This window comes from Galeopterus variegatus, unplaced genomic scaffold (genome assembly GCF_000696425.1).
Source record: "Galeopterus variegatus unplaced genomic scaffold, G_variegatus-3.0.2 Scaffold1572, whole genome shotgun sequence".
In the NCBI taxonomy this organism is placed as follows: domain Eukaryota; kingdom Metazoa; phylum Chordata; class Mammalia; order Dermoptera; family Cynocephalidae; genus Galeopterus; species Galeopterus variegatus.
The window spans coordinates 158,753-170,520 of record NW_007727683.1 but is presented as its reverse complement, the minus strand read 5'-3'; positions in this window follow the sequence as shown (position 1 = coordinate 170,520).

Below are 11,768 nucleotides of genomic sequence, written 5' to 3'. Positions count from 1 at the left end.
TTTATCATTACAAAGGATACGTAAAATTTGGTGTACCCATTATAAACTTAAGAAAATGAATAAAAACATACTTAAAGATGAAGGAATCTAGGCACCTAGACACATAAGAGCATTTACAATATGATTTCATTTGTGGGATGTTCAAAAATGGGCAAAATTAATTAGCAGTGATTGAGAGAAATTGGTTGGAACTTCCAGGTGATACTGTTGTTAAATTCATTAATCTCTGTTGTTTTAAACTTTTGTAGTTCATCCAGCTGTGAGCTAATGATTTGTGCACTTTTTTGGATTAATTATACTTCAGAAACAAGTATATTTAAAAAGGTGCAAATCAACAACAGAGAGAATGGGAGAAAACAGAGTATCCGGAATCTGTAAAAGCAGATGGATGAGTGCTGAGTACAGGTGCAATGAACTGATTCCTTGTCTAAGGAACCCATTTTAGCAGAATATACCTGTATTCTCTAAATTTTTATTGTGGTAGAGAATGTTAGTCAAAAGGACTTTGTGACTAGCCATATTTAAAAATGGATAGACCCCCCAATAGGTCTGTACCACACATATAGTGCTTGACAGATACACTAAAAACAAAATATATCCAGTGACAAATATTCCAACTCTGTAGAGAATGGATGGGTGCCATGGTCTAATTTTTTTTCTTAAAAACACACTATAAAGCAATTCATGCTTCCCACTCACTTTTGCAGATACATTGTATTATCAATTTCTGATTCTCTGGAGATTCCTGTAGTGCTGGTTGAATGGCTTCTCACTTTTTTTTCTGTCACTTTAGAAGTGTGCTTTCCAGTGTCTTCTAACTAATATGTCTGTTAGTTGACTTGTCTTCTTCCAAATAATAAATTCAATTTATAATTAGTAACATAACTAATATAAATAAATTAATACATTAAATTTGTTAACAAGATGTTTGAGATAAGTCAAAATTCCCTTAAGGGTAGTCTTGAGTTATAAACCACTTGTTTACCTTTCCTTCCCAGATATCAACCTGAATAAAGGAATTAAATTTAAATTTAAGTTCAGCTTATAAATTAATGTCATGATGTTCTTTCTCAATTCAGTTCCCAGAATACTGTCAGGGTGTAACCTGCAGGTTTCAGATTCGATTAGTCTGTATGAGTTATGAATAAAGTCATAATAGCACTAACTTCAGGGGTTCCACAGGGCAGTGGTGGTAAGGTGGGCCACTGTCACTTTCTTTCCTTGGTTTCCAGCCCCATTTAAGCTTCTTTTTCAGAACCCAGTGTCATATAAAGGTCCTTGAGTCAGATCATAATCTGGCTCAGAGGAATAAATTCCATCTTCATAGAATATTATCTCTGAGATAGGGCATCATCTATGCTTTTATCGCTCAGACCGATGGCCATATATTTTTGATTACTTCTGCTGTTATAAACTGACTTGTGTCCTTGCTGAATACCCATCTAGTCTGTATCTGAGAAATGCTGTGTTCTCATAAACATTTCTGTAGTTCTATGTGTATCTCCTCCACCCCACCCCCATGCTGCCATTCTGACCTTGTCAGTCATTAGAATGATTGTATTAACCTGGCTTGTGTAGATAAACACCAGCGCTTGGCCTCTACTTCTTTAGAGTGCCCATGATCTCCACTTCTATCAGCAAACCTAGTTCTGTCATCTCGCTGGCCTACAGAAGAGAGCTACTGGTAGACGTTTTAGTGATGCTGATGGCCTTCTCAATGGCACAGTCCTGGTTGCCCAGGTGAACGGTCTAGTCTTTGGACCTTTCTGAGAAACATGATTATCTAGTGGGTTTTCCAGACATATGCAGATGTCCATTCCAGTATGCCCATTTCCTCAAAATTTTAGTCCCTAATGTAGTCCCTAATTTTAGTACCTAATTGCCAGCAACAATGCTGCCATTTCAACTTTTCTAAGCTTAGGCCATCTTTTTCCAGTGCCTTTTGATTCAACCCTGATATTACCTCCTTGGGTCATTACCATGTTAAATCCTATATCTTCGGAGAAGATGCCCTGATTAAAAACACTTTATGCTCCACCCCACCCCGCTTTCTGATCAACCATCCTTAGAATCTAAACCTATGTGTAATGGGCCAATCCTTGATTCCTGCTGGAACATACCAGCTATGTATTTGTTTCTTTAAGCATAGTGCCGTTCCTCCCTTAAAGGCCCCACATGTGTCCAGGTAGGTTGTGCTACCACTTAACCCTAGTCATAGGAACAGTTGTCAGGAAAGGAGAAGGGCGCAGACTAAGTAGGGCTTCTGCAGTCTTATTAGGGAAGGTCTCTGCATTGTCTTCTACCACAAGTATGGTGATAGATTTTAGTAGAGAATGAAGTGTCTCTTCTATAGTTCTAGAGGATTTCATGGAGAATGGACAGTCAAAAATCTTCCCATATTTTCACCCAGATTTCCCCATTTAATGTGTCAAGGTTTCAAGTTTTCCCAGGCAGGGATCTTACTTCAGCATAAGTTTTACCTTTGGTTAGGTGTTTAATCATCTCTGAAATCCACTGTTGATTATTAATTCCTGGGGCACAGTCTTTGACTATAGTCCTCATTTTACCACTAACTAATGCCTTAACAATGGGACTTCCACTGTGGATTATGATCTATCTGTACTCATTGACCACCAGTGATTTGGTCACCATTTGCTGGGAAGCAGCGAGTGATCCTTCTCTTTAACCACATCTTATCACCTGTTCTCTCTGGCCACTCCTGGTACCAACTGTTTAATATTGGGTTTCAAGAAAACAAAAGCTGAGACTGAGTTTTGAGTTTTTTAGGGACCAATTGGTATGAAAGGAAGAGAGAAAAGTCAGACTTATACATAGGGATCTATCAGATAGAAATGTGGATCTGACAAAGTCTTGGCCAACCTTGTTGGGAACTCTGTAGTAAGTAGTGCCCAAACATACAATGAACGCTGTAGTGAAGAGTGTCCACTGGAGCTGTCGCAGTTGAGTTAAAACGGCTGGACCTTTATACCCCCACCTCACTCAGTGAAACAATCTGATACGTCTAGAAAGGCCATGACCCTAGGAGAAGTTGCTCTCTACAACTGAGGCAAACACTAAAGTACCTGATAGCTTGGTGCTCACCTCTGACTATATTCCTTGCAGATGGGCAACAATGCCCTCCACAAATGGGGCTCTGAGCACCAAAATGTGTCTAGCACAGTTGGTAATTAAAGATTCTGATCTAAGCATTTGACACTACTGTGTACGTATTGTCATGCATACATTCTGGGAGAGTAACAATGTCCTGACCCCATGGAGAGAGGACAACTGAAAGCTCTGTATTTGGTACTGTCCTGGACTCTGCCCTTCTTTCCTTGGTTGATTTTAATTTGTGTCCTTCAGCTGTAATAAACTTTTACTTTGAGTATACAGATGCTTCTCAATTTATGATGAGATTACATCAAGATACATCCACCATAAATAAAAGAAATCATAAGTCAAAAATGTATTTAATATACCTAATTTACCAAACATCAGAGCTTAGCCTAGCCTACCATAAACGTGTTCAGAACACTTATATTAGCCTACAGTTGGAAAAAACCAGCTAACACAGAGACTATTTTGTAATAAAGTGTTGAATACCTCATGTAATTTATTGAATACTGTACTGAAGGTGAAAAACAGAATGGTTGTATAAAGGTACTCAAAGTATAGTTTCTACTGAATGTATATGCATTCACACCATTGGAAAGTTGAAAAATTTTAAGTCTAACTATTGTAAGTCGGGACCATCTGTAATAGCATTCAGTGTGTTCTGTGGGTCCTTCTAGTGAATTATCAAACCTAAGGATGGAATTGGGAATCTTCTGAACTTGAAATTGGTGTTAAGAGGTGAGGACAGTATCATGTATAGACTGTTTGCTCTAACCTTGACAGAGAGAAAGCAGAGAGTACAGGCACAGGAGACTGAGTTCTTACCTATCCATAGGTGCACAGGAGTGCTTTTTCTCTAACAGCAAGCTAAAGAATTCACATTAAATATCTCTAACCAAAAAAGACTAGTTGAGTCTGAGGGTTCAAGTCTGTTTTGGAGGGCTGTAACACAGGTACATTCTGCTGTGCAACCAGATATAGTAATCCAAACTGAGTACCCAAGCAATGAAATCAGGTATACATTGTAAATGATAATGTTTGTGTAATGAAACACGGCAATCTGCTATGGCCCAGTCCGTTTCTCTAGGTTCGAAGAACAAAATAGTAAATAACTAACACAAATAGCTTTGCAAGGGTTATATTCTTAGGGGTTGGCTAGGTGTCAATCATGCCTCTGCCCAGGCTCCCTTGGAGAGTTAACGGTCTGAGCTAACAAGCCTGCTGTGTTAACTTTTTTCCTTACAGATCCCTCAATTAATGAGTCTAGAATGAGAAGAAATGTATTCACTCACTCACTGAATCAAATTATTTATTGTTTTATGCATCTGCATTAGTTTGCTAGGGTTGCCCAAAGAAAATACCATAGACTGGTATAAGCAACAGAAACTTATTTTCTTATAGTGGTGGAGTCTGAAAGTCTAAGATCAAAGTGCTGGCAGGGTTGACTTCCTCTGAGGGCCATTAGGGAGGGATCTCTTTCAGGCTTCTCTCCATGGTTTGCACATGGCCACCTTCTTGCTGCCTCTTCACATGGTATTCCCTTTGTGTGCCCATAATCCTGGTGTTTCTTTTTCTCTGTGTGTCCAATTTTTTCTTCTTATAAAGACACCAGCAGATTGGATAGGGCCTACCTAATATATGCAATATAGTACACATGTTCTGGGGCTATGAGGCAAAATAACATAACAAAGAGATCATTTACCTCCTTTTCTAAGCAGCTATTTAATTATCAAGCTTCTTTAGAAATAAATTAATGTATAAGAAATAAAAGTAATATTAACCTAGAACTGAGTTAAAGAGAGTCTGTTACTAGAGTAAATAACTTAATGAATAATGACCTAAGCTCTTTCCAATTTTCAGTAAGAAAGTTGAAAAATGGAATAAAAGACTAATTCTGAAAGCAAAATCTTCTCAGAAAAACAAAACGATGCGCATCAAGAAATGGAAACACTTTTTAGCGGCAGAATTTTTCATGCATAAGGTGAGATAATATTTGCTACTCAGTGGTTTGACTGAGGATTATAACTTTCAGGAGGCTACTGAAGTTCAGAAAATAGAAGCTCACAAGGATAATTGCAGTTTTTGCAACAAAAGTTTAGAGAGTGCTGTAAGTATATTTTAAAGAAGAAAGTCAAGGTGTTACAACAAATGTATACTTGCTGTGTATATGATTCAGTTTAAAGGAATAGTTTTTAAATGAGTTGTAACTGTTGGATATAACTGAGTAATAAAAAAAAAAAAGTGTCTCACATGAAAAAACATTTATTTCCATGAATCAGAGGGGTAGTTGAGAAAAATTTGATCTAGGCTGTTCTTAGCTACCCTTGGGTATAAGCTACAGTTTGGGTCCAGTTTTGGTCCATGCGTCATCACCCTTGGACTACTGGTATGTTCTTCGTATTGTGATTGTGGAAGTGCAACAGGTGGAAATAGGTAATGCATCTGAAGGCTTTTCTCATAGCTGGTACGTTATAACTTTTATCTACATTCAATTGGCCAAAGTGAGTCATGTGACCAAACTTAAAATAAAGGTACTGACTGTTTCTAGTGGGAATGATTGCAAAGTCAATATAAAGGATACAGATAAGGAATTGTGTTTGTGAAACACTAAAAATTAAGAACCAATAATCCATTCTCTACATTATATCATAGCAATTATTAACATTGTTCTCATGGGGCAGTACTGGGATGAAAGCTCTTCATCTGGGTTGATTCTCATGTGCTCAGAGACAAAGTTTCTCTTCAAATAAATACTCATAATTGAGTGGAGATTTGGAAAGAGACAAAATTTCTCTTCAAATAAAATACATATACCTGAGGATCAATACATTTGAGAAGTAATCACAGGTAATAATAGCCATCTTAACAGTGGCAAGAATGGCTTTGGGGTGTGATTACTGTGTTGTTGCATGCTACAGGAATTAATTAGTTGTTCTGTCACCACTGCATTCTTAAAAGGTACATCTCTAATCAATTATGTTATAACATGATTTGGCAAGCTTTTGGCAAGCAGTGCTGGCTTGAAGATGGATGGTGCTACATGAGAAATAATATAGGTAGCCATAAGGAGATGAGAAAGAAGACCCAAACCAACAGTCAGCAAGAAATATGTCATTGCTCCTGTTGCTGCAAGACACTGAATTCTACAAACAACCAGAATGATCTTGGAAGCATATTCTTCCCCATAGCTTCCAGAAAGGAAGATAATCAATACCTTTATTCTAGCCTTGTGAGACAATGATCAGAGTATTCAGCTATGCCGTTTCTGGACTCCTGACCTACAGACTGAGAAATTTGTGTTATTTAAAACTGCTAAATTTGTAGTAATTTTGTTTACACAGAATTAGAAAACTAATACGATGATAAGACTAATACAATGACAAAACTAATACAATGGCATAGAGAGAAATTCAGCATACATTCAATTTTGGTTAATAAATAGGCACTCGATATTTAAGTGGTTATATCTTTTTTGCTCGAGAGGGAGAAAAAAAGATTATCTTCAAAGCTTTTGGTTAGATTGACTGCTGATTTTTCAGGAAAGGCAATCATGGCTTGAAACAGTAGTTGAAAGCTGTTGAAAGAAAACTGCCAACCTAAAGTTTTATATCCAGAAAAAAAATTTTCCGTGATAAACTTGAAATGTAATTATTTTCAGTAAAATTAAAATTAGATATAATAAGGAAATTTAATAAAACCATCAACTGAATTAAAGATATCTTATAAGGTATAATACAATAAAAAAGACAATTTATCACAGAAGGAGAGTCTGATATTAGAAGAAATTCAAAGCAAAAAATTAAGCGTTTTGTTAAATCAAAAACATTATTGATTTTATACAACAGAAATTGGCACACTTTTTAAAGGGCCAGACAGTAAACATTCTAGGCTTTGCGGACCATAAGGTCTTTGTCACAGCTACTTAACTCAGCTGCTGTAGTGTGAAGACAGCCATGGAAAATATGCAAATGATATATGTGGCTGTTTTCTGGTGAATTTTATTCTCAACAACTGCAGTGAGCTTTAGTTTGCCAAATGCTATTATAAAATATAATGAAGTCTTTCAGGATTAAATATACAGTACAGAATTAAAGTAAGTGATGATAACATATAAGTGGGAAGAGGATAATAAAAAATTAGTTTTTTTAAGATTCTTGTATTGGGCTGGCAGGTTAGCTCAATTGATTAGAATGTGACCTTATAATACCAACTTCACGTCATGGGTTTGGATCCCCCTACCCCCCATCTTCCTCACTCCTGCCACCAAAAAAAGAAAGCTATTAACCAGTACGAAAATAAGGTTCTTGATCTGTAAGAGTGTGTAACATATATGAATCAAATAACATAGGCTGTAACATTTCCAAACAGTGGAATCAAGTTTATGATAAATAGTATGTGATAAAATGATAGAATTTAGATGCAATAAAGAGAAGCGAAATAAAATATGAGAAAAACGAGAGCACAAAATAAGAAAGTTGATTTAAACTAAATTTATTAATAATTATGTTAAATGTCAAAGAGATACATGTAGATAAAAGAAAAATATTGTGACAATAGCCAATAAAACTATGTACTGTTTATAAAATATTTATCTAAAAATAGAGGATATTGAATGTTTGAAAATAAAATAGTTGTAAATATGTTACCAGACAAATATTAACCAAAAGGGTCAGTGAAAGCTTTTAATACTATACAAGGTAAATTTTATTTCCTCAAAACATCATTAGTTCAAAGAGGTTTACTTCATAGTAATAAACTTACAATTTATTGAAAAAACATAGCATTTTAAAAATTGTAACCATTTAGTAATATAGCTAAAATCATAAACAGCAGAAATTGACTAGAACAGAACAGACAGATAAATGTCCAAACGTAATGGGAGGTTTTACATTTAACACTTAAGTAGATTAGACAAGCAGTAAAATCTCAATACAAATATAAAATATTTGAACGACACTTTACAAAGCAATATAGAACATTCAGATTCAGAAAATACATGTTTTCAAGTGCATATAGAACATTTACCAAAACTAATTCCAATTCTTTTCCATAAAGCTTAACAAATTTCAAGGGATTGGAATTCTGTGGCTTAGGCTATAAAATCACAGTGACATAAAACTGGAAATCAATAATAAAGAGATTCTTTAAAAAAACTAATATTCAGGGCCAAGCCCGTGGCGCACTCGGGAGAGTGCTGCGCTGGGAGCGCAGCAGCACTCCCACTGCGGGTTCGGATCCTATATAGGGATGGCCGGTGTGCTCACTGGCTGAGCGCTGTGTGGGCGACACCACACCAAGGGTTGCAATCCCCTTACTGGTCACGAAAAAGACAAAAAAAAAAAAACTAATATTCATGAGAATTAATAAATACTAGAGTATGCAAAAATTTTGTGAAAAAATGTAATTATAAGATAATATGAACTTTTCCATTAACTTTTTGAAGATATCTTGCACACCTAGAAATAATACATAGGAAAAAGAGGAAACCATAATGAAAATTAGAAACTATATTCAACTAATTATAACAAAAACACTTCATATAAAAATCTTGTAGGTCATGATTGAAGCACTACTTAAAGATAATTAGAGTTTAAATGTATATATCAGAAAAAGGAAAAAAAAAAAAAACTCATTGACATGAGCAACTAACTCAGAAAATTCAGGAGGAAAGACCAAAATATACTAAGAGAAAGTAGAAGAAAGGAAATGAAATTCATTAGATTAAGAAGTAATTAGATAAAACAAGCATATAAGAAAGTAAGGTCAGATGTTAGCTGATTGAAAGTATTAATTAACAAAACAAACCCTGAACAAGACTAACCAAGAAAAATACGTAGGTGGTAGGAGCAGAGCAGGAAGTATAGATAAACAATATCAAAAATAGAAAAGATGATATTATTATAAATGCTTTAGAAAGCATATAAATATAGAACAGTATAAGAAGCTTTGGTGTTAATAAATTTGAAAATTCAGATGAAATGGACAAATTCCTAAAAAATATATAAATCATCTTAGCTATGTCACTGTCAGGAAAATATAACAAGAGCTAAAAATTTCTGTAAGCAATAAAGCATTTGAATCAGCAATCAACTGCAATCAATAAGGGGCATCCAGATAGCAAAAGAGGAAGTCAAATTGCCCCTGTTTGCAGATGATCCTATATAGAGAGAAGCCTAAAGACTCTACAAAAAAATTCTTAGAGCTCATAAACAATTTTAGCAAAGTTAAATACGATGCTAAATAATAGTTCTGTATATCAATAATCTTCAAATATAAGAGGTTAAACTTATTTATTATGGGACAAAAAATGCCAGATTGAATTAAAAATATAAACTTGACCTATGTACTATTTACATATTACTAAAACATAATGACACCATAAAATGAAAAGTAATGGATGATACAAGATTAATCAAATGTATGGTAGTACAGTATTATCAATATCAGCAAAGATGTCTTTAGGGGAAAATGTGTCATAGTAAATAAATCATTTCAAAGATAAAAAGAACAATTTACTAGAAAAATATAATTTTTTTTCTGAATTATAGACTTATTATCCTATATTTATTTTATTCCTTTCTTTACCTTTTATTGGTTGTCTTTGATGTTTGGTGTTTTCTTGTAGTGACAAGATAGTTTCTTTCTATTTCTCATTTGCATATCTGTTCTACTAGTGGGTTTTATTCTTTCTTGTGTTTTCATGATGGTAATTATTGCTTTTTGATTCCAAATATAGGACTCCCTTGAGGATTTCTTGTAGGACTGGAAAGTTATTTAATATTATAAAACATGTTTATCAAAATACAGAAAAATGTTTTCTTGAATTGCAATATGTCTAGTGCAAAACAAGGATTACTGCCATTCTGTTTCTTTTCAACAAAAAAATTGGGAGTTCAAAGTGCTGTAGTACGACAACAAAAATAAATGAAAGACTAATCTCATAAAACAAGAAAAGTAAAAGATACATGGATAGGAAAAGAAAAAACAAGAAAAGTAAAAGATACATGGATAGGAAAAGAACTAATCAAAGGGTTATCATATTGCTTATGGAGAAAGAGACACACACACAGTAAAAAGTAGAAAAATGTTATTTGGAAATATTAAATACCTACTTGAGTATAATGGTTATTGTTGAGATTGGGGGCTGGACAATGGAATCCATAATAACATCAAGTGAATTTTTAATGGTGCATGTAATATTTTAATTTCTGAAACTATTAAAGCTAATATTAATATTTATTCAATATAGGAGGTAGATATATATAGGTGTTAATGTTTTCCCAAATTAAAAATGAGTGACAGTGTGTTCACTTATGAGTATTTTTAAATACATAGAAAGAGAGAGAGAGACGCAGACTGAATTAGAGAGACTGAAAACTGAGTTCATAATTTATTTAGGATTTGGCTGATAAAAGACACGTTTCACTCACTTACAAGATGGTTGACATTGCACTTTGTATGAAAAATTTCAACTTATTAAAATAGAAATTGCTATTTAAATGTAAGCTTTTTGAAATGGATGTTTCTATAGTGTTTTTCCTGGAAAACATTGCTTTGATTTTATATAGATTTATTGTATAGAAAGAGCTAGTAACCAGATTTCAAAGGTTGATCTACTTTATTTCACAATTATTTCGTAATAAGTCTAGGGAATATTTTTTTAATGGTTTACAAAACATATAAACAACCCTGGGAATGGTAGTAAGAAATAAAGTATATAGATTTTTATTTACTATGTCAGTAAAACTGAAGAAGGAGCCTGCAAAACCCTATTCCGTGTTGCTGCACAAGAGTTACAAAGAGATTATAAATAATTTTTCATCAGATTTTTGGGGGCATTATCATGTCCTTAAGGCCCAAGGAAATATTATAGATTGATTTATTTAATACAAAAAAAAAGTAAATGATTAATGTAGAATCTAAAAGGATTTTTGTTTCTGCAGTATATATATATATACTGCTATATTTTAATGATTTCAAGTCCAGATACTTACATCGTCAAATCAATATCATGAAAATTGATGAGACTCAAGCAGCTTTTGGGGGAATATAGCAAGAAATATAAATCTGTTTTTTTATGCCATTTTGAAACAGAAGTTGGTTTATTTTAACTGGTTTATCAACTTGGTTAGTTAGAGAATATATTATTTTTCAAATTTCTTCTGTTAGAGCCCTTTCTGACTTTAATATCTCATGTATTCTCTAGCAATTTGTCTGTTCTATAATTTTAAGGTATTAGAAACATTTCTTTCAAAATTAATTTTGCCTACACTGTATTTTGTAAGCAACTAGCTTCTTATCCACATCATGATATTTTAAAATCTTTATTTCCATTTCATTTTTACTTCATTTTTCTTCCCTATGGTGCTTTTAATCATTAAATTTATTAACTATTTCTAATATGCTTAACAAGTCATATTATCCCTTAGAGTTAGTTCTTCCCATTAATTTTGTACATATTATCTCATGTCAACCTTAATGTTTAATAATAACTCATTTTTTTCAGGAAGTTTCAGTTAAAAAAATGTAGCAGATATATTAAACCTTGGGTTATACATTTATCCATCAGTAAGGTGTGGTCAATGAAAATCCCCATTTCAAACTGCTTTCCTTCACTTTAAATAAAACCCCATAATTTTATCAATGATGTTTTG